The 23,912-nt window shown below is 49.2% G+C and overlaps 2 long non-coding RNA genes and 1 pseudogene across 2 annotated transcripts; all 3 read right to left on the bottom strand.

Annotated features, from left to right (window-relative positions):
* Positions 1-23,912, bottom strand: part of LOC127908862 (syntaxin-1A-like) — a 239,195-nt pseudogene that overhangs the window by 10,789 nt on the left and 204,494 nt on the right.
* On the bottom strand, positions 16,036-16,573 carry LOC127908863 (uncharacterized). Its single transcript, XR_008068787.1, has 3 exons — positions 16,448-16,573; positions 16,278-16,377; positions 16,036-16,211 (listed from the first exon to the last, which is right to left on the bottom strand). It is a non-coding gene; the product is annotated as an uncharacterized LOC127908863 (long non-coding RNA).
* On the bottom strand, positions 17,308-19,932 carry LOC127908864 (uncharacterized). The gene is made up of 3 exons (XR_008068788.1): positions 19,337-19,932; positions 17,877-17,954; positions 17,308-17,383 (listed from the first exon to the last, which is right to left on the bottom strand). It is a non-coding gene; the product is annotated as an uncharacterized LOC127908864 (long non-coding RNA).

The following is a 23,912-nucleotide window of genomic DNA, read 5'->3' as shown; positions in this document are numbered from 1 at the left end:
CAATACATGAGGAATGAGAGTATAGCCTGGCTACCCACCACAGTACATGAGGAATGTGTGTGATTTTTTTATAACGCTCACCCCTTAGGTGAAGATCTCTGGGTTCTAACGCTCACCCCTGAGGTGAAGATCTCTGGGTTCTAAACACTCACCCCTGAGGTGAAGATCTCTGGGTTCTAAACACTCACCCCTGAGGTGAAGATCTCTGGGTTCTAAACATTCACCCCTGAGGTGAAGATCTCTGGAAGTTCTAAACACTCACCCCTGAGGTGAAGATCTCTGGGTTCTAAACATCTCTGGGTTCTAAACACTCACCCCTGAGGTGAAGATCTCTGGGTTCTAACGCTCACCCCTGAGGTGAAGATCTCTGGGTTCTAAACACTCACCCCTGAGGTGAAGATCTCTGGGTTCTAAACACTCACCCCTGAGGTGAAGATCTCTGGGTTCTAAACACTCACCCCTGAGGTGAAGATCTCTGGGTTCTAAACACTCACCCCTGAGGTGAAGATCTCTGGGTTCTAAACACTCACCCCTGAGGTGAAGATCTCTGGGTTCTAAACACTCACCCCTGAGGTGAAGATCGCTGGGTTGTCACTCTCTAACATGCTCTCCAGCTCACCCCTCGTTTGTTGTATTCCTCCCAGCTGTAAAACACTGTAAAAACACACACACACACACACACACACACACACACACACACACACACACACACACACACACACACACACACACACACACACACACACACACACACACACACACACACACACACACACACACACACACACACACACACACACACACACAGCTCATCAATATGGATTGTGGTCTGCATGCAACATTCCAGTTCAGAGCATGATGACCAAATGTCTACAGAATCAATATGTAACAGCTGGAAACACCCCGCAGACGTCCACTGGTCTGACCTTCTATTCCCAACCCCAGGTGGTACATGAAACACACCCAGACATGCTACAGAGTGTGTGTGCGTTGTGCGTGTGTCCATTCACACAAACCAAGACGGGTCCTTCACTTTCGTCAGGTAAAGGACAGGAGAAATAAATCATTGTGTGATTGCTGGATCATTCACAGAATTAACAGTCACCCCCAGGCTAATTCACAGAACTAACAGTCACCCCCAGGCTCATTCACAGTACTAACAGTCACCCCCAGGCTCATTCACAGAACTAACAGTCACCCCCAGGCTCATTCACAGAACTAACAGTCACCCCCAGGCTCATTCATAGAACCAACAGTCACCCCCAGGCGAATTCACAGAACTAACAGAACATTCACAGAAACAGTCACTGTCTGTATGCTACGTCTTGCTTGTCCTATGTTGCTCTGTCTGTATGCTATGTCTTGCTTGTCCTATGTTGCTATGTCTATGGTGCTATTGTCTATATTGTAATTGTTTTTAATAACCTGCCCAGGGACTGCGGTTGAAAATTAGCCGGCTGGCTAAAACCGGCACTTTTACTGAAACGTTGATTAATGTGCACTGTCCCTGTAAAAATAAAATAAACTAAACAACTAAAACCCCCAGGCTAATTCACAGAACCAACAGTCACCCCAGGCTCATTCACAGAACCAACAGTCACCCCCAGGCTAATTCACAGAACCAACAGTCACCCCCAGGCTCATTCACAGAACCAACAGTCACCCCCAGGCTAATTCACAGAACCAACAGTCACCCCCAGGCTAATTCACAGAACCAACAGTCACCCCCAGACTAATTCACAGAACCAACAGTCACCCCCAGGCTCATTCACAGAACTAACAGTCACCCCCAGGCTCATTCACAGAACTAACAGTCACCCCCAGGCTAATTCACAGAACTAACAGTCACCCCCAGGCTCATTCACAGAACTAACAGTCACCCCCAGGCTCATTCACAGAACTAACAGTCACCCCCAGGCTAATTCACAGAACTAACAGTCACCCCCAGGCTCATTCACAGAACTAACAGTCACCCCCAGGCTCATTCACAGAACTAACAGTCACCCCCAGGCTAATTCACAGAACTAACAGTCACCCCCAGGCTCATTCACAGAACTAACAGTCACCCCCAGGCTAATTCACAGAACTAACAGTCACCCCAGGCTCATTCACAGAACTAACAGTCACCCCCAGGCTCATTCACAGAACTAACAGTCACCCCAGGCTCATTCACAGAACTAACAGTCACCCCAGGCTCATTCACAGAACTAACAGTCACCCCAGGCTCATTCACAAAACTAACAGTCACCCCCAGGCTAATTCACAGAACTAACAGTCACCCCCAGGCTAATTCACAGAACTAACAGTCACCCCCAGGCTAATTCACAGAACTAACAGTCACCCCCAGGCTAATTCACAGAACTAACAGTCACCCCCAGGCTAATTCACAGAACTAACAGTCACCCCCAGGCTCATTCACAGATTTGTATTTGATCATGTATATGTTTCTGCTGTTTGTTCTTTGTAATAGAGACAAAAAGACTGAAGCAGTGGTTTATCCAGACATCTCCATTTTGGATAGATCATTCTTTGTGTTGTTTGTTTAGTGTTTTCCAATTTTAGTGAAGTCTAACATTTTCTGGGTTGCTGTGTTTTTGGTTGAATAGTCCATTCTTTCCCTCTCGCCCTCCTCTCCTCCTCTCCCTCCTCTCCCTCCTCTCCTTCTCTCCCTCCTCTCCTCATGTGCTCCCTCCTCTCCCTCCTCTCCTCATGTGCTCCCTCCTCTCCCTCCTCTCCTCCTCTCCCTCCCCTCCTCCAGTGCTCCCTGTCTGTAGATTAATTAGGGAGCAGTGAGAGGCTCACAGTTATATCTCTCTACAGATGCTGCCACTCCCTCTCCATCTCAGTCTCCATTCAGTCTCCACATCAGTCTCCACCTCCCTCTCCACCTGTCTCCATTCAGTCTCCATTCAGTCTCCACATCTGTCTCCATTCAGTCTCCACCCCAGTCTTCACCTCCCTCTCCACCTGTCTCCACATCAGTCTCCATTCAGTCTCCACATCAGTCTCCACATCAGTCTCCACCTCCCTCTCCACCTGTCTCCATTCAGTCTCCATTCAGTCTCCACATCTGTCTCCATTCAGTCTCCACCCCAGTCTTCACCTCCCTCTCCACCTGTCTCCCTTCAGTCTCCACATCAGTCTCCATCTCCACCTCCGTCTCCATCTCCCTCTCCACCTCAGTCTCCATTCAGTCTCCACCTCAGTCTCCATCTCTACCTCCGTATCCATCTCCCTCTCCACCTCAGTCTTCACCTCCCGCTCCACCTGTCTCCATTCAGTCTCCACCTCAGTCTCCATCTCCACCTCCGTCTCCATCTCCACCTCAGTCTTCACCACCCTCTCCACCTGTCTCCACATCAGTCTCCATCTCCACCTCCGTCTCCATCTCCCTCTGCACCTCAGTCTCCCCCTGTCTCCATTCAGTCTCCACCTCAGTCTCCATCTCTACCTCCGTATCCATCTCCCTCTCCACCTCAGTCTCCATTATGTCTCCACCTCCCTCTCCACCTCAGTCTCCATTATGTCTCCACCTCCCTCTCCACCTCAGTCTACATCTCCCTCTCCACCTCAGTGTCCACCTCCCTCTCCACCTGTCTTCACCTCCCTCTCCACCTGTCTCCATTCAGTCTCCACCTCAGTCTCCATCTCCACCTCCGTCTCCATCTCCGTCTCCCTCTCCATCTCAGTCTCCACCTCAGTCTCCACCTCCCTCTCCAACTCAGTCTTCACCTCCCTCTCCACCTGTCTCCATTCAGTCTCCACCTCAGTCTCCATCTCCACCTCCGTCTCAATCTCCCTCTCCACCTCAGTCTCCACCTGTCTCCATTTAGTCTCCACCTCCATCTCCATCTCAGTCTTCACCTGTCTCTATTCAGTCTCCACCTCAGTCTCCATCTCCACCTCCGTCTCCATCTCCCTCTCCACCTCAGTCTCCACCTGTCTCCACCTCTGTCTCCATCTCCCTCTCCACCTGTCTCCATTCAGTCTCCACCTCCCTCTCAACCTCAGTCTTCACCTCCCTCTCCACCTGTCTCCATTCAATCTCCACCTCAGTCTCCATCTCCACCTCAGTCTCCACCTGTCTCCATTCTATCTCCACCTCAGTCTCCACCTCCCTCTCCACCTGTCTCCATTCAGTCTCCACCTGTCTCCATTCAGTCTCCACCTCTGTCTCCACCTCAGTCTCCACCTCCCTCTCCACCTGTCTCCATTCAGTCTCCATTCAGTCTCCACCTCCCTCTCCACCTCAGTCTTCACCTCCCGCTCCACCTGTCTCCATTCAGTCTCCACCTCAGTCTCCATCTCCACCTCAGTCTCCATCTCCTCTCCACCTCTGTCTCCACCTCAGTCTCCACCTGTCTCCATTCAGTCTGCACCTCAGTCTCCGTCTCCATCTCCCTCTCCATTCAGTCTCCACCTCCCTCTCCACCTCAGTCTTCACCTCCCTCTCCACCTGTCTCCACCTCCCTCTCCACCTCAGTCTTCACCTCCCTCTCCACCTGTCTCCATCTCCCTCTCCACCTCAGTCTACACCTGTCTCGATTCAGTCTCCACCTCAGTCTCCATCTCCACCTCCCTCTCCATCTCAGTCTCCACCTCAGTCTCCACCTGTCTCCATTCAGTCTCCACCTCCCTCTCCACCCCAGTCTCCACCTCTGTCTCCATCTCCCTCTCCACCTCAGTCTCCATTCAGTCTCCACCTCCCTCTCAACCTCAGTCTTCACCTCCCTCTCCACCTGTCTCCATTCAATCTCCACCTCAGTCTCCATCTCCACCTCAGTCTCCACCTCAGTCTCCACCTGTCTCCATTCTATCTCCACCTCAGTCTCCACCTCCCTCTCCACCTGTCTCCATTCAGTCTCCACCTCTGTCTCCACCTCAGTCTCCACCTCCCTCTCCACCTGTCTCCATTCAGTCTCCATTCAGTCTCCACCTCCCTCTCCACCTCAGTCTTCACCTCCCGCTCCACCTGTCTCCATTCAGTCTCCACCTCAGTCTCCATCTCCACCTCAGTCTCCATCTCCCTCTCCACCTCTGTCTCCACCTCAGTCTCCACCTGTCTCCATTCAGTCTGCACCTCAGTCTCCATCTCTACCTCCGTCTCCATCTCCCTCTCCACCTCAGTCTCCATTCAGTCTCCACCTCCCTCTCCACCTCAGTCTTCACCTCCCTCTCCACCTGTCTCCATCTCCCTCTCCACCTCAGTCTACACCTGTCTCGATTCAGTCTCCACCTCAGTCTCCATCTCCACCTCCCTCTCCATCTCAGTCTCCACCTCAGTCTCCACCTGTCTCCATTCAGTCTCCACCTCCCTCTCCACCCCAGTCTCCATCTCTACCTCCGTCTCCATCTCCCTCTCCACCTCAGTCTCCATTCAGTCTCCACCTCCCTCTCCACCTCAGTCTTCACCTCCCTCTCCACCTGTCTCCACCTCAGTCTCCAGCTCCACCTCCATCTCCCTCTCCACCTGTCTCCATTCAGTCTCCACCTCCGTCTCCATCTCGGGTCTTCACCTGTCTCCATTCAGTCTCCACCTCAGTCTCCATCTACACCTCTGTCTCCATCTCCCTCTCCACTTCAGTCTCCACCTCAGTCTCCACCTGTCTCCATTCAGTCTCCACCTCCCTCTCCGCCTCTGTCTCCATCTCCCTCTCCACCTCAGTCTCCACCTCCCTCTCCACCTGTCTCCATTCAGTCTCCACCTCTGTCTCCACCTCAGTCTCCACTCTCCTCTCCACCTGTCTCCATTCAGTCTCCATTCAGTCTCCACCTCCCTCTCCACCTCAGTCTCCATCTCCACCTCAGGCTCCACCTGTCTCCATTCAGTCTCCACCTCAGTCTCCACCTCAGTCTCCACCTCCCTCTCCACCTCAGTCTTCACCTCCCTCTCCACCTGTCTCCATCCAGTCTCCACCACAGTCTCCATCTCCACCTCTGTCTCCATCTCCCTCTACACCTTAGTCTCCACCTGTCTCCATTCAGTCTCCACCTCAGTCTCCTCCTCAGTCTCCACCTGTCTCCACCTCCCTCTCCACCTCAGTCTCCATCTCCACCTCAGTCTCCACCTGTCTCCATTCAGTCTCCATCTCAGTCTCCACCTCAGTCTTCACCTCCCTCTCCACCTCAGTCTTCACCTCCCTCTCCACCTCAGTCTCCACCTGTCTCCATTCAGTCTCCACCTCAGTCTCCACTCAGTCTCCACCTGTCTCCATTCAGTCTCCACCTCCATCTCCACTCAGTCTTCACATGTCTCCATTCAGTCTCCACCTGTCTCCATTCAGTCTCCACCTCCATCTCCACTCAGTCTTCACCTGTCTCCATTCAGTCTCCACCTGTCTCCACCTCAGTCTCCACCTCCCTCTCCACCTCAGTCTCCATTCAGTCTCCACCTCAGTCTCCACCTCAATCTTCACCTCCCTCTCCACCTCAGTATTCACCTCCCTCTCCACCTGTCTCTATTCAGTCTCCACCTCAGTTTCCATCTCCATCTCCATCTCCCCCTCCACCTCAGTCTCCACCTGTCTCCATTCAGTCTCCACCTCCATCTCCACTCAGTCTTCACCTGTCTCCATTCAGTCTCCACCTCCCTCTCCACCTGTCTCCATTCAGTCTCCACCTCAGTCTCCACCTCCCTCTCCACCTCAGTCTCCACCTCCCTCTCCACCTCAGTCTCCACCTGTCTCCACCTCAGTCTCCACCTCCGTCTCCATCTCAGTCTTCACCTCCCTCTCCACCTTAGTCTCCCTCTCCACCTCAGTCTCCACCTCCGTCTCCATCTCAGTCTTCACCTCCCTCTCCACCTTAGTTTCCCTCTCCACCTCAGTCTCCGTCTCCGTCTCCACCTCCATCTGTACCTTAGTCGCCAGCTCCCTCTCCACATCCCTGTATATTTGTCTCCACCTGGAAGGACCGACCATTCCATGACATTAACATATAGTTGTAACCACGGTTTCAGGCTGTGTTTTTTTTTTAACCTTTATTTAACTAAGCAAGTCAGTTAAGAACACATTATTATTTTCAATGACGGCCTAGAAACAGTAACAGCCAACAATGCTTATACAAGTTTATATTTTGGGTTCTGATGGGGTATGTCAGTTGAACTAAGCTTGTGAAGAGAAGTTATATTCTTCAAGAAGGTATATATCATGAATTTAAAGGTCAAAAAAATAATAGATGTACCAACTGCCCCTTTAAACACCTGTCTCTCCTGGACCAGGCTTCATTAGACCATGCTCAGGACTGGGACAGGAGGAGAGGCTGGATCTAATGTGTGTGTGTGTGTGTGTGTGTCTGGGGTCAGGGTTGGGGCTCCCAGGCAGTGGCTGTCATGGTGAGTAATAGTGGTCGGGGGTCAGGGTCCATGATTACCTTCCTGGTCAGAATACTGATGCAGCTGCCCTCTGATAGATACCAGTGTGTGTGTGTCACGGCACAATCACTCAAATGAGGAGAGGGAGAGAGGACAGATAAAGCAGGAGATGACGCCCGTCTCGCAGCCCTCCAAATGAGGAGAGGGAGAGAGGACAGATAGAGATGACGCCCGTCTCGCAGCCCTCCAAATGAGGAGAGGGAGAGAGGACAGATAGAAATGACGCCCGTCTCGCAGCCCTCCAAATGAGGAGAGGGAGAGAGGACAGATAGAGATGATGCCCATCTCGCAGCCCTCCAAATGTATCCCTCATAACATTAATCTCTCGCAACTTGGGTTTCACAAGATTACCTCCATCTCTGTCTCTCTCTCTCCTCCACCCCTCCATCTCTCTGTTTCTCTCTCTCTCCTCCACCCCTCCATCTCTCTGTTCTCTCTCTCTCCTCCTCCACCCCTCCATCTCTCTGTTTCTCTCTCTCTCTCCTCCACCCTCCATCTCTCTGTTTCTCTCTCTCTCCTCCATCTCTGTTCTCTCTCTCTCTCTCTCTCCTCCACCCCTCCATCTCTCTGTTTCTCTCTCTCTCACCTCCACCCCTCCATCCCTCTGTTTCTCTCTCTCTCCTCCACCCCTCCATCTCTCTGTTTCTCTCTCTCTCCTCCACCCTCCATCCCTCTGTTTCTCTCTCTCTCTCTCTCTCTCCTCCACCCTCCATCTCTCTGTTTTCTCTCTCTCACCTCCACCCCTCCATCCCTCTGTTTCTCTCTCTCTCTCTCTCCACCCCTCCATCTCTCTGTTTCTCTCTCTCTCCTCCACCCCTCCATCTCTCTGTTTTCTCTCTCTCCTCCACCCCTCCATCTCTGTTTCTCTCTCTCCTCCATCTCTCTGTTTCTCTCTCTCTCCTCCACCCCTCCATCTCTCTGTTTCTCTCTCTCTCCTCCACCCCTCCATCCTCTGTTTCTTCTCTCTCTCTCCTCCACCCCTCCATCTCTGTTTCTCTCTCTCCTCCATCTCTGTTTCTCTCTCTCTCCTCCACCCCTCCATCTCTGTTTCTCTCTCTCCCCCACCCTCCATCTCTCTGTTTCTCTCTCTCTCCCCACCCCTCCATCTCTGTGTCTCTCTCTCTCCTCCACCCTCCATCCCTCTGTTTCTCTCTCTCTCCTCCACCCTCCATCTCTCTGTTTCTTCTCTCTCCTCCCCCTCCATCTCTCTGTTTTCTCTCTCTCCACCCCTCCATCTCTGTTTATCTCTCTCTCTCTCCTCCACCCCTCCATCTCTCTGTTTCTCTCTCTCCTCCACCCCTCCATCTCTCTGTTTCTCTCTCTCTCCTCCACCCCTCCATCTCTCTGTTTCTCTCTCTCTCCCCACCCCTCCATCTCTCTGTTTCTCTCCATCTCTCTCCTCCACCCCTCCATCTCTGTTTCTCTCTCTCTCCCCACCCTCCATCTCTCTGTTTCTCTCTCTCTCCTCCACCCCTCCATCCTTCTGTTTCTCTCTCTCCTCCACCCCCTCCATCTCTGTTTCTCTCTCTCTCCCCACCCCTCCATCTCTCTGTTTCTCTCTCTCTCTCCTCCACCCCTCCATCTCTCTGTTTCTCTCTCTCTCCTCCACCCCTCCATCTCTCTGTTTTCTCTCTCTCCTCCACCCCTCCATCTCTGTTTCTCTCTCTCTCATCCTCCAGCTCTGTTCTCTCTCTCTCTCCTCCACCCCTCCATCTCTCTGTTTTCTCTCTCTCCTCCACCCCTCCATCTCTCTGTTTCTCTCTCTCCTCCACCCTCCATCTCTGTTTCTCTCTCTCTCTATCCTCCAGCTCTGTTTTCTCTCTCTCCTCCACCCCTCCATCTCTGTTTCTCTCTCTTCCCCACCCCTCCATCTCTCTGTTTCTCTCTCTCTCTCCTCCACCCCTCCATCTCTCTGTTTCTCTCTCTCTCCTCCACCCCTCCATCTCTGTTTCTCTCTCTCTCCCCACCCCTCCATCTCTCTGTTTCTCTCTCTCTCTCCTCCACCCCTCCATCTCTGTTTCTCTCTCTCTCCTCCACCCCTCCATCCATCTCTGTTTCTCTCTCTCTCCTCCACCCCTCCATCTCTCTGTTTCTCTCTCTCTCCTCCACCCCTCCATCTCTCTGTTTTTCTCTCTCTCATCTCTCCACCCCTCCATCTCTCTTTCTCTCTCTCTCCCCTGTTTCTCCCCTCCATCTCTCTGTTTCTCTCTCTCTCTCCTCCACCCCTCCATCTCTCTGTTTCTCTCTCTCTCCTCCACCCCTCCATCTCTCTGTTCTCTCTCTCTCCTCCACCCTCCATCTCTCTGTTTCTCTCTCTCTCCTCCACCCCTCCATCTCTCTGTTTCTCTCTCTCTCCTCCATCTCTCTGTTTCTCTCTCTCTCTCTCTCTCCTCCACCCTCCATCTCTCTGTTTCTCTCTCTCTCACCTCCACCCCTCCATCCCTCTGTTTTTTTCTCTCTCCTCCACCCCTCCATCTCTGTTTTTCTCTCCATCTCTCTCTCTCTCCACCCCTCCATCTCTCTGTTTCTCTCTCTCTCACCTCCACCCCTCCATCCCTCTGTTTTCTCTCTCTCTCTCCTCCACCCCTCCATCTCTCTGTTTCTCTCTCTCTCCTCCACCCCTCAATCTCTCTGTTTCTCTCTCTCTCTCCACCCCTCCATCTCTCTGTTTCTCTCTCTCTCCTCCATCTCTCTGTTTCTCTCTCTCCTCCACCCCTCCATCTCTCTGTTTTTCTCTCTCCTCCACCCCTCCATCCCTCTGTTTCTCTCTCTCCTCTCTCCTCCACCCCTCCATCTCTCTGTTTCTCTCTCTCTCCTCCATCTCTGTTTCTCTCTCTCTCCTCCACCCCTCCATCTCTGTTTCTCTCTCTCTCCTCCCTCCATCTCTCTGTTTCTCTCTCTCTCCTCCACCCCCCATCTCTCTGTTTCTCTCTCTCCTCCACCCCTCCATCCCTCTGTTTCTCTCTCTCTCCCCCTCCATCTCTGTTTCTCTCTCTCCCCCACCCCTCCATCTCTCTGTTTCTCTTCTCTCTCCTCCACCCCTCCATCTCTGTCTCTCTCTCTCCTCCACCCCTCCATCTCTCTGTTTCTCTCTCTCTCCTCCACCCCTCCATCTCTCTGTTTCTCTCTCTCTCTATCCTCCAGCTCTGTTTTTCTCTCTCTCCTCCACCCTCCATCTCTCTGTTCTCTCTCTCTCCTCCACCCCTCCATCTCTGTTTCTCTCTCCTCCACCCCTCCATCTCTCTGTTTCTCTCTCTCTCTATCCTCCAGCTCTGTTTCTCTCTCTCTCCTCCACCCCTCCATCTCTCTGTTTCTCTCTCTTCTCCCACCCCCTCCATCTCTCTGTTTCTCTCTCTCCTCCACCCCTCCATCTCTCTGTTTCTCTCTCTCCCCACCCTCCATCTCTCTGTTTCTCTCTCTCTCTCCTCCACCCCTCCATCTCTCTGTTTCTCTCTCTCTCCACCCTCCATCTCTCTGTTTTCTCTCTCTCCTCCACCCCTCCATCTCTCTGTTCTCTCTCTCTCTCCTCCACCCTCCATCTCTGTTTCTCTCTCTCTCCTCCACCCCTCCATCTCTCTGTTTCTCTCTCTCTCCCCACCCCTCCATCTCTCTGTTTCTCTCTCTCTCTCCTCCACCCTCCATCTCTGTTTTCTCTCTCCTCCACCCCTCCATCTCTGTTTCTCTCTCTCTCTCCTCCACCCCTCCATCTCTCTGTTTTCTCTCTCTCTCCTCCACCCCTCCATCTCTCTGTTTCTCTCTCTCCCCCACCCCTCCATCTCTCTGTTTCTCTCTCTCTCTCCTCCACCCCTCCATCTCTCTGTTTCTCTCTCTCTCCTCCACCCCTCCATCTCTCTGTTTCTCTCTCTCTCTCCACCCCTCCATCTCTCTGTCTCTCTCTCTCTCCCCCACCCTCCAGCTCTGTTTCTCTCTCTCTCTCCCCCACCCTCCATCTCTCTGTTTCTCTCTCTCTCTCCTCCACCCCTCCATCTCTCTTTCTTCTCTCTCCTCCACCCCTCCATCCCTCTGTTTTCTCTCTCTCCTCCACCCCTCCATCTCTCTGTTTTCTCTCTCTCTCCTCCACCCGTCCATCTCTCTGTTTCTCTCTCTCTCTCCACCCCTCCATCTCTCTGTTTCTCTCTCTCTCTCCACCCCTCCATCTCTGTTTCTCTCTCTCTCCTCCACCCCTCCATCTCTGTTTCTCTCTCTCTCCTCCACCCGTCAATCTCTCTGTTTCTCTCTCTCTCCTCCACCCCTCCATCCCTCTGTTTCTCTCTCTCTCCTCCACCCCTCCATCTCTGTTTCTCTCTCTCTCTCTCCACCCCTCCATCTCTGTTTCTCTCTCTCTCCTCCATCTCTCTGTTTCTCTCTCTCTCCTCCACCCCTCCATCTCTGTTTCTCTCTCTCTCCTCCATCTCTCTTTCTCTCTCTCTCCTCCATCTCTCTGTTTCTCTCTCTCTCCTCCATCTCTGTTTCTCTCTCTCTCCTCCATCTCTGTTTCTCTCTCTCTCCTCCATCTCTGTTTCTCTCTCTCTCCTCCATCTCTGTTTCTCTCTCTCTCCTCCACCCCTCCATCTCTGTTTCTCTCTCTCTCCCCCCCCCTCCATCTCTGTTTCTCTCTCTCTCTCCTCCACCCCTCCATCTCTCTGTTTCTCTCTCTCTCCTCCATCTCTCTGTTTTCTCTCTCTCTCTCCTCCACCCCTCCATCTCTCTGTTTCTCTCTCTCCCCACCCTCCTCTCTGTTTTCTCTCTCTCTCCACCCCTCCATCTCTGTTTCTCTCTCTCCTCCACCCCTCCATCTCTCTGTTTCTCTCTCTCTCCTCCATCTCTGTTTCTCTCTCTCTCTCCTCCACCCCTCCATCTCTCTGTTTCTCTCTCTCCTCCACCCCTCCATCTCTGTTTCTCTCTCTCTCCTCCACCCCTCCATCTCTCTGTTTCTCTCTCTCTCTCCTCCACCCCACCATCTCTCTGTTTCTCTCTCTCTCCTCCATCTCTCTGTTTCTCTCTCTCTCTCCTCCACCCCTCCATCTCTGTTTATCTCTCTCTCTCTCCATCTCTCTGTTTCTTCTCTCTCTCCTCCACCCCTCCATCTCTCTGTTTCTCTCTCTCCTCCACCCCTCCATCTCTCTTTTCTCTCTCTCTCCTCCACCCCTCCATCTCTCTGTTTCTCTCTCTCTCTCCTCCACCCCTCCATCTCTGTTTATCTCTCTCTCTCCTCCACCCTCCATCTCTCTGTTTCTCTCTCTCTCCTCCACCCCTCCATCTCTGTTTCTCTCTCTCTCTCCTCCACCCCTCCATCTCTCTGTTTCTCTCTCTCCTCCACCCCTCCATCTCTGTTTCTCTCTCTCTCTCCCCCACCCCTCCATCTCTGTTTCTCTCTCTCTCCTCCACCCCTCCATCCCTCTGTTTCTCTCTCTCTCCTCCACCCCTCCATCTCTGTTTCTCTCTCTCTCCTCCACCCCTCCATCTCTCTGTTTCTCTCTCTCTCCTCCACCCCTCCATCTCTCTGTTTCTCTCTCTCTCCTCCACCCCTCCATCTCTGTTTCTCTCTCTCTCCTCCCCCCCTCCATCTCTGTTTCTCTCTCTCTCCTCCACCCCTCCATCTCTGTTTCTCTCTCTTCTCCATCTCTGTTTCTCTCTCTCTCCCCCACCCCTCCATCTCTCTGTTTCTCTCTCTCTCCTCCACCCCTCCATCTCTGTTTCTCTCTCTCCTCCATCTCTGTTTCTCTCTCTCTCCTCCACCCCTCCATCTCTGTTTATCTCTCTCTCCTCCATCTCTCTGTTTATCTCTCTCTCTGAATGTACTAAAATCACATTTACCAAGGCTAAATTTAAACCTTATTGGTGAGGTCACTTTTACTGAAAACAACCAAAACCTCATAACAGGCCACAGCATGGAAGAGGCACAACAGACTGCCTGGTGGGTAAAGTCAAGGAGGTACATTATCTTACACATACAATATCATCCTCTGTTGACCCTATGACAGGCGCTGAAGGAGGCTCAGGCAGGTTACCATGGAGACCATAACACAGACAAACCCAACATGAGTCTGTGAAGTCCCCAAACGGCTGACTGATATCATGATATATTAAATATAACAAACTTTTATGTGACTGATATCATTCAAAAAGACCCAACAAAAGGTTCAACCTGTTAACAGAAAGTATACTACAGCAATAGTATCTGTGTGTGTGTGTGTGTGTGTGTGTGTGTGTGTGTGTGTGTGTGTGTGTGTGTGTGTGTGTGTGTGTGTGTGTGTGTGTGTGTGTGTGTGTGTGTGTGTGTGTGTTTGTGTGTGTGTGTGTGTGTGTGTGTGTGTGTGTGTGTGTGTGTGTGTGTGTATGTGTGTGTGTGTGTGTGTTTGTGTATGTGTGTGTGTGTGTACGGTGTAGATTGTGACATCATACGCTCATTACCCATGTAAATTCATGCGTGTGTGGGATATATTAGACATCTTAAATGGACGGTAAGAGGGAATGTTTCAACAAACAGCATCGCTCTCGGTGTCGAGCCACACGTGAAAGTGGAGAGCACAAGTCCTAATGAATATGTATATGCAATATGCATTCAGATGGATGCGTGACCCTTGACCTAGTGCGAAGGAATCTACATTAAAATGAGCCCCCATTAAGTCAACACACAGCCCCGAGGAAGCACAGTAGATATATTCAACTCCTGGGACTCGTGTTGCTGTTATATTAAAGTTAAGTTGCCTATATATATATATATAATTAAACTATTTTCTATGTTGTAGAATAATAGTGAAGACATCATGAAATAACACATATGGAATCATTAAGTAACCAAAAAAGTGTTAAACAAATCAAAATATATTATAGATTCTTCAAAGTAGCCGCCCTTTGCCTTCGCGACAGATTTGCACACTTTTGTCATTCTCTCAACCAGCTTCACCTGGAATGCCTTTCCAACAGTCTTGAAGGATTCCCACATATGCTAAGCACTTGTTGGCTGCTTTTCCATCACTCTGTAGTCCAACTCATCCCAAATCATCTTAATTGGGTTGAGGTCGGGTGATTGTGGAGGCCAGGTCATCTGATGCAGCACTCCATCACTCTCCTTCTTGGTCAAATAGCCCTTACACAGCCAGGAGGTGTGTTGGGTAATTGTGCTGTTGAAAAACAAATGATAGTCCCACTAAGCGCAAACCAGATGGGATCGGTGCAGAATGCTGTGGTAGCCATGTTGGTTATGTGCCTTGAATTCTAAATAAATCACTGTTAGTGTCACCAGCAAAGCACCATCACACCTCCTCCTCCATTATTCACGGTGGAAACCACACATGCGGAGATCATGCGTTCACCTACTCTGCGTCTCACAAAGACACAGCGGTTGGAACCAAAAATAAAAAAATTGGATAGATTTCAACCAGTCTAATGTCCATTGCTCGTGTTTCTTGGCCCAAACAAGTCTCTTCTTATTATTGGTGTCCTTTAGTAGTGGTTTCTTTGCAGCAATTCGACCATGAAGGCCTGATTCACGCAGTCTCCTCTGAATAGTTGATGTTGAGATATGTCTGTCACTTGAACTCTGTGAAGCATTTATTTGGGCTACAATTTCTGAATTTCCAATGAACTTATCCTCTGCAGCAGAGGTATCTCTGGGTCTTCCATTCCTGTGGCGGGCCTCATGAGAGACAGTTTCATCATAGCACTTGATGGTTTTTGCGACTGCACTTGAAGAAACTTTCAAAGTTCTTGAAATTTTCCAGACTGACTGACCTTCATGTCTTAAGATGGGCTGTCATTTCTCTTTGCTTATTTGAGCTGTTCTTGCCATAATATGGACTTGGTCTTTTACCAAATAGGGCTATATTCTGTATACCAACCCTACCTTGTGACAACACAGCTGATTGGCTCAAACGCATTAAGAAGGAAATAAATTCCACAAATGATCTTTTAACAAGGCACACCTGTTAATTGAAATGCATTCCAGGTGACAACCTCATGAAGCTGGTTGAGAGAATGCCAAGAGTGTGCAAAGCAGTGTTCAAGGCAAAGGGCGGCTACTTTGAAGAATCTAAAATATATTTTGATTTGTTTAACACTTTTTGGTTACTACATGATTCCATATGTGTTATTCCATAGTTTTGATGTCTTCACTACTATACTACAACATAGAAAATAGTAAAAATAAAGAAAACTTATGACTGGTAGTGTACATCAGCAGTCGTTTGTCTTGAGATATCTGTCAATTAAAATAGTTTAATCATGTTTCCTTGTGTAGCCTTTAGGAAAGCTTAAACCTTGAATGGCCGGGGTCTAGAAAACATCTGAGAGGATCAAAAGAACAGGAGAAAGTGGATGGTGCATTAGTTCTGGTTGTACATCTCATTCTGTATTCTAAACTCATCTCTAACAAAGCAGCAAGAGATCCTTGAAGTAGGCTGATGACACTGTCATTTGTCCCCATGATTGCTGAATACACAGACTGCTGAACAGGACCAGTGATGTAAAATACAGCACGTTCAGGAAGTATCATACACCTTTATTTAACTAGTCAGTTTAAGAATACATTCTTATTTACAATGACACCCTAGGAACAGTGGGTTAACCACCTTGTTCAGGAGCAGAACGACAGATATTTATTTATCTTGTCAGCTCGGGATTCGATCTAGCAACCTTTCAGTTACTAGTCCAACGCTCTAACCACTCGGCTACCTGCCTCTAACCACTAGGCTACCTGCCTCTAACCACTAGGCTACCTGCCTCTAACCACTAGGCTACCTGCCTCTAACCACTAGGCTACCTGCCTCCGCTAACCACTAGGCTACCTGCCTCCGCTAACCACTAGGCTACCTGCCTCCGCTAACCACTAGGCTACCTGCCTCTAACCACTAGGCTACCTGCCTCTAACCACTAGGCTACCTGCCTCTAACCACTAGGCTACCTGCCTCCGCTAACCACTAGGCTACCTGCCTCCGCTAACCACTAGGCTACCTGCCTCCGCTAACCACTAGGCTACCTGCCTCCGCTAACCACTAGGCTACCTGCCTCTCTAACCACTAAGCTACCTGCCTCGCTAACCACTAGGCTACCTGCCTCTAACCACTAGGCTACCTGCCTCCTCTAACCACTAGGCTACCTGCCTCCTCTAACCACTAGGCTACCTGCCTCCTCTAACCACTAGGCTACCTGCCTCCTCTAACCACTAGGCTACCTGCCTCTCTAACCACTAGGCTACCTGCCTCTAACCACCAGGCTACCTGCTGGTTACTGGTCCAACACTCTAACCACTAGGCTACCTGCCTCTAACCACTAGGCTACCTGCTGGTTACTGGTCCAACACTCTAACCACTAGGCTACCTGCCTCTAACCACGAGGCTACCTGCTGGTTACTGGTCCAACACTCTAACCACTAGGCTACCTGCCTCTAACCACTAGTCTACCTGCCTCTCTAACCACTAGGCTACCTGCTGGTTACTGATCCAACACTATAACCACTAGGCTACCTGCTAACCACTGGTCCAACACTCTAGCCACTAGGCTATCTGCTGGTTACTGGCCCAACGCTCTAACCACTAGGCTACCTGCTGAATACTGGCCCAACACTCTAACCACTAGACTACCTGCTGGTTACTGGCCCAACACTAACCACTAGACTACCTGCTGGTTACTGGCCCAACACTCTAACCACTAGGCTACCTGCTGAATACTGGCCCAACACTCTAACCACTAGACTACCTGCTGGTTACTGGCCCAACACTCTAACCACTAGACTACCTGCTGGTTACTGGCCCAACACTCTAACCACTAGGCTACCTGCTGAATACTGGCCCAACACTCTAACCACTAGACTACCTGCTGGTTACTGGCCCAACACTCTAACCACTAGACTACCTGCTGGTTACTGGCCCAACACTCTAACCACTAGACTACCTGCTGGTTACTGGCCCAACACTCTAACCACTAGACTACCTGCTGGTTACTGGTCCAACACTCTAACCACTAGGCTACCTGCTGGTTACTGGTCCAACACTCTAACCACTAGGCTACCTGCTGAATACTGGTCCAACACTCTAACCACTAGGCTACCTGCTGGCCCAACGCTCTAACCACTAGACTACCTGCTGGTTACTGGCCCAACACTCTAACCACTAGGCTACCTGCTGGTTACTGGTCCAACACTCTAACCACTAGGCTACCTGCTGGTTACTGGCCCAACACTCTAACCACTAGACTACCTGCTATTTACTGGTCCAACACTCTAACCACTATGCTACCTGCTGGTTACTGGCCCAACACTCTAACCACTAGACTACCTGCTGGTTACTGGTCCAACGCTCTAACCACTAGGCTACCTGCTGGTTACTGGTCCAACACTCTAACCACTAGGCTATCTGCTGGTTACTGGCCCAACGCTCTAACCACTAGGCTACCTGCTGGTTACTGGCCCAACACTCTAACCACTAGGCTACCTGCTGAATACTGGTCCAACACTCTAACCACTAGGCTACCTGCTGGCCCAACGCTCTAACCACTAGGCTACCTGCTGGTTACTGGCCCAACACTCTAACCACTAGGCTACCTGCTGGTTACTGGCCCAACACTCTAACCACTAGGCTACCTGCTGGTTACTGGTCCAACACTCTAACCACTAGGCTACCTGTTGGTTACTGGTCCAACACTCTAACCACTAGGCTACCTGCTGGTTACTGGCCCAACACTCTAACCACTAGGCTACCTGCTGGTTACTGGTCCAACACTCTAACCACTAGGCTACCTGCTGGCCCAACGCTCTAACCACTAGGCTACCTGCTGGTTACTGGTCCAACACTCTAACCACTAGGCTACCTGCTGGTTACTGGCCCAACACTCTAACCACTAGACTACCTGCTGGTTACTGGCCCAACACTCTAACCACTAGACTACCTGCTGGTTACTGGCCCAACACTCTAACCACTAGACTACCTGCTGGTTACTGGTCCAACACTCTAACCACTAGACTACCTGCTGGTTACTGGCCCAACACTCTAACCACTAGACTACCTGCTGGTTACTGGCCCAACACTCTAACCACTAGACTACCTGCTGGTTACTGGCCCAACGTTCTAACCACTAGGCTACCTGCTGGTTACTGGTCCAACACTCTAACCACTAGGCTACCTGCTGAATACTGGTCCAACACTCTAACCACTAGGCTACCTGCTGGCCCAACGCTCTAACCACTAGACTACCTGCTGGTTACTGGCCCAACACTCTAACCACTAGGCTACCTGCTGGTTACTGGTCCAACACTCTAACCACTAGGCTACCTGCTGGTTACTGGCCCAACACTCTAACCACTAGACTACCTGCTATTTACTGGTCCAACACTCTAACCACTATGCTACCTGCTGGTTACTGGCCCAACGCTCTAACCACTAGGCTACCTGCTGGTTACTGGTCCAACACTCTAACCACTAGGCTATCTGCTGGTTACTGGCCCAACGCTCTAACCACTAGGCTACCTGCTGAATACTGGTCCAACACTCTAACCACTAGGCTACCTGCTGGCCCAACGCTCTAACCACTAGGCTACCTGCTGGTTACTGGCCCAACACTCTAACCACTAGGCTACCTGCTGCCACAGGTTACTGGCCCAACACTCTAACCACTAGGCTACCTGCTGGTTACTGGTCCAACACTCTAACCACTAGGCTACCTGTTGGTTACTGGTCCAACACTCTAACCACTAGGCTACCTGCTGGTTACTGGCCCAACACTCTAACCACTAGGCTACCTGCTGGTTACTGGTCCAACACTCTAAACACTAGGCTACCTGCTGGCCCAACGCTCTAACCACTAGGCTACCTGCTGGTTACTGGTCCAACACTCTAACCACTAGGCTACCTGTTGGTTACTGGTCCAACACTCTAACCACTAGGCTACCTGCTGGTTACTGGTCCAACACTCTAACCACTAGGCTACCTGCTGGTTACTGGTCCAACACTCTAACCACTAGACTACCTGCTGGTTACTAGTCCAACACTCTAACCACTAGGCTACCTGCTGGTTACTGGCCCAACGCTCTAACCACTAGGCTACCTGCTGGTTACTGGCCCAACACTCTAACCACTAGGCTACCTGCTGGTTACTGGCCCAACGCTCTAACCACTAGGCTACCTGCTGGTTACTGGCCCAACACTCTAACCACTAGGCTACCTGCTGGTTACTGGCCCAACACTCTAACCACTAGGCTACCTGCTGGTTACTGGCCCAACACTCTAACCACTAGGCTACCTGCTGGTTACTGGCCCAACGCTCTAACCACTAGGCTACCTGCTGGTTACTGGTCCAACACTCTAACCACTAGGCTACCTGCTGGTTACTGGTCCAACGCTCTAACCACTAGGCTACCTGCTGGTTACTGGTCCAACACTCTAACCACTAGGCTACCTGCTGGTTACTGGTCCAACACTCTAACCACTAGGCTACCTGCTGGTTACTGGTCCAACACTCTAACCACTAGGCTACCTGCTGGTTACTGGTCCAACACTCTAACCACTAGGCTACCTGCTGGTTACTGGTCCAACACTCTAACCACTAGGCTACCTGCTGGTTACTGGCCAAACACTCTAACCACTAGGCTACCTGCTGGTTACTGGCCCAAAACTCTAGCCACTAGACTACCTGCTGACTTATTCCACATACAGCCTGAATTAAAATGGTATTATTTTGTTTCTCATCCATCTACACAGAATACCAATGACAGTGAAAACATGTTTTTTTAATTAATTGAAAATGAAATACAGAAATATTTAATTTACATAACTATTCACAACCCTGAGTCAATACAAGTTAGAATCACCTTTGGCAGTGTTTACAGCTGTGTGTCTTTCTGGGTTAGTCTCTAAGAGCTGTGAGTCTTTCTGGGTTAGTCTCTAAGAGCTGTGAGTCTTTCTGGGTTAGTCTCTAAGAGCTGTGAGTCTTTCTGGGTTAGTCTCTAAGAGCTGTGAGTCTTTCTGGGTTAGTCTCTAAGAGCTGTGAGTCTTTCTGGGTTAGTCTCTAAGAGCTGTGAGTCTTTCTGGGTTAGTCTCTCTAAGAGCTGTGAGTCTTTCTGGGTTAGTCTCTAAGAGCTGTGTGTCTTTCTGGGTTAGTCTCTAAGAGCTGTGAGTCTTTCTGGGTTAGTCTCTAAGAGCTGTGAGTCTTTCTGGGTTAGTCTCTAAGAGCTGTGAGTCTTTCTGGGTTAGTCTCTAAGAGCTGTGAGTCTTTCTGGGTTAGTCTCTAAGAGCTGTGAGTCTTTCTGGGTTAGTCTCTATGAGCTGTGAGTCTTTCTGGGTTAGTCTCTAAGAGCTGTGAGTCTTTCTGGGTTAGTCTCTAAGAGCTGTGAGTCTTTCTGGGTTAGTCTCTAAGAGCTGTGAGTCTTTCTGGGTGAGTCTCTAAGAGCTGTGAGTCTTTCTGGGTGAGTCTCTAAGAGATTTGCACACCTGGATTGTACAATATTTGCATGTGGTTATTTGTTATTGTTCTTCAAGCTCTGTCAAGTTGGTTGTTGATCATTGCTAGACAGCCAAGTCTTGCCATAGATTTTCAAGACGGTTTAAGTCAAATCTAAATAGCCCACTCAGGAATATGCAATGTCATCTTGGTAAGCATCTCCAGTGTATATTTGGCCTTGTGTTTTAGGTTATTGTCCTGCTGAAAGGTACATTTGTCTCTCAGTGTCTGTTGGAAACCACACTGAACCAGGTTTTCCTTTAGGACTTTGCCTGAGCTTAGCTCTATTCCCTTTCTTGCCGATGACAAGCATACCCATTACATGATGCAGCCACCACCATGCTTGAAAATGAAGAGTGGTACTCTGTGATGTGCTGTGTTGGATTTGCCCCAAACATAACAATTTGTTTTCAGAACATAAAGTTAATTTCTTTGCCACAGTTTTAATTTAGTGCCTTGTTGCTAACAGGATGCATGTTTTTGGAATATTTGTGTTCTGTACAGGCTTGTTGAGATCAGTGTGGAAGAACTTGACTGGCCTGCACAGAGCCCTGACCTCAACCCCATCAAAAACCTTTGGGATGAATTAGAACGCCAACTGTGAGCCAGGCCTAAACGCCCGACATCAGTGCCCGACCTCACTAATGCTCTTGTGGCTGAATGGAAGCAAGTCCCTGCAGCGATGTTCCAACATCTAGTGGAAAGCCTTCCCAGAAGAGTGGAGGCTGTTATAGCAGCAAAGGGAGGACCAACTCCATATTAATGCCCATGATAGAGCAGACCTCAATAGGTCATAATAGAGTAGACCTCAATAGGTCATAACATAGTAGAGGTCAATAGGTCATAACATAGTAGAGGTCAATAGGACATAACATAGTAGAGGTCAATAGGTCATGATAGAGTAGACCTCAATAGGTCATAACATAGTAGAGGTCAATAGGTCATGATAGAGTAGACCTCAATAGGTCATAACATAGTAGAGGTCAATAGGTCATAATAGAGCAGACCTCAATAGGTCATAATAGAGTAGAGGTCAATAGGTCATGATAGAGTAGACCTCAATAGGTCATAACATAGTAGAGGTCAATAGGTCATGATAGAGCAGACCTCAATAGGTCATAACATAGTAGAGGTCAATAGGTCATAATAGAGCAGACCTCAATAGGTCATAATAGAGTAGAGGTCAATAGGTCATGATAGAGTAGACCTCAATAGGTCATGATAGAGTAGACCTCAATAGGTCATAATATAGTAGACCTCAATAGGTAATAACATAGTAGACCTCAATAGGTCATAATATAGTAGAGGTCAATAGGTCATGATAGAGCAGACCTCAATAGGTCATGATAGAGTAGACCTCAATAGGTCATAATATAGTAGAGGTCAATAGGTCATGATAGAGCAGACCTCAATAGGTCATAATATAGTAGACCTCAATAGGTCATGATAGAGTAGACCTCAATAGGTCATGATAGAGTAGACCTCAATAGGTCATGATAGAGTAGACCTCAATAGGTCATAATATAGTAGACCTCAATAGGTACCTCATAATATAGTAGAGGTCAATAGGTCATGATAGAGCAGACCTCAATAGGTCATGGTAGAGTAGACCTCAATAGGTCATAATATAGTAGAGGTCAATAGGTCATGATAGAACAGACCTCAATAGGTCATGATAGAGTAGACCTCAATAGGTCATGATAGAGTAGACCTCAATAGGTCATGATAGAGTAGACCTCAATAGGTCATAATATAGTAGACCCAATGTATAGGTCATAATATAGTAGAGGTCAATAGGTCCCTAGAGTAGACCTCAATAGGTCATGATAGAGCAGACCTCAATAGGTCATGATAGAGTAGACCTCAATAGGTCCTAATATAGTAGAGGTCAATCAGGTCATGATAGAGCAGACCTCTAGGTCATGATAGAGTAGTCCTCAATAGGTCATAATATAGTAAAGGTCCCTAGGTCTCTATGTATCAGTCCAGACCTCCTCAATATGTCATGATCCCTACCTCTCTCTAGGTCATGATAGAGTAGTCCTCTACCTCACTTCTGTCCCTCTCTCTATATATCACTCTGTCCCTACCTAGGTCATGATAGAGTAGACCTCTCTAGGTATCACTCTGAGCAGACCTCAATAGGTCATGATAGAGCAGACCTCAATAGGTCATGATAGAGCAGACCTCAATAGGTCATAATAGAGTAGACCTCAATAGGTCATGATAGAGTAGAGGTCAATAGGTCATGATAGAGCAGACCTCAATAGGTCATAATAGAGTAGTCCTCAATAGGTCATGATAGAGCAGACCTCAATAGGTCAAGATAGAGTAGAGGTCAATAGGTCATAACATAGTAGAGGTCATAGGTCCTAACATAGTAGAGGTCAATAGGTCATGATAGAGCAGACCTCAATAGGTCATAATATAGTAGACCTCAATAGGTCATGATAGAGTAGAGGTCAATAGGTCATGATAGAGCAGACCTCAATAGGTCATAATATAGTAGACCTCAATAGGTCATGATCAGAGTAGACCTCAATAGGTCATAACATAGTAGAGGTCAATAGGTCATAATAGAGCAGACCTCAATAGGTCATAATAGAGTAGACCTCAATAGGTCATAATATAGTAGAGGTCAATAGGTCATGATAGAGTAGACCTCAATAGGTCATAATATAGTAGACCTCAATAGGTCATAATATAGTAGACCTCAATAGGTCATAATAGAGTAGACCTCAATAGGTCATAATATAGTAGAGGTCAATAGGTCATGATAGAGTAGACCTCAATAGGTCATAATATAGTAGACCTCAATAGGTCATAATAGAGTAGACCTCAATAGGTCATAATATAGTAGAGGTCAATAGGTCATGATATAGTAGACCTCAATATGTCATAATAGAGTAGACCTCAATAGGTCATAATATAGTCACTCTGTCAATAGGTCATAATATAGTAGAGGCCAATCAGGTCATAATAGAGCAGACCTCAATAGGTCATAATAGAGTAGACCTCAATAGGTCATGATAGAGTAGAGGTCAATAGGTCATAATAGTCCAGACCTCAATAGGTCTGGAGAGGGCCAACAGGAGAGAATTCCCTC

The sequence above is a fragment of the Oncorhynchus keta genome, chromosome 18 (genome assembly GCF_023373465.1).
Source record: "Oncorhynchus keta strain PuntledgeMale-10-30-2019 chromosome 18, Oket_V2, whole genome shotgun sequence".
Classification (NCBI taxonomy): domain Eukaryota; kingdom Metazoa; phylum Chordata; class Actinopteri; order Salmoniformes; family Salmonidae; genus Oncorhynchus; species Oncorhynchus keta.
The sequence above is the reverse complement of the archived record's forward strand: the minus strand, read 5'-3'. Positions and strand labels throughout refer to the sequence as shown.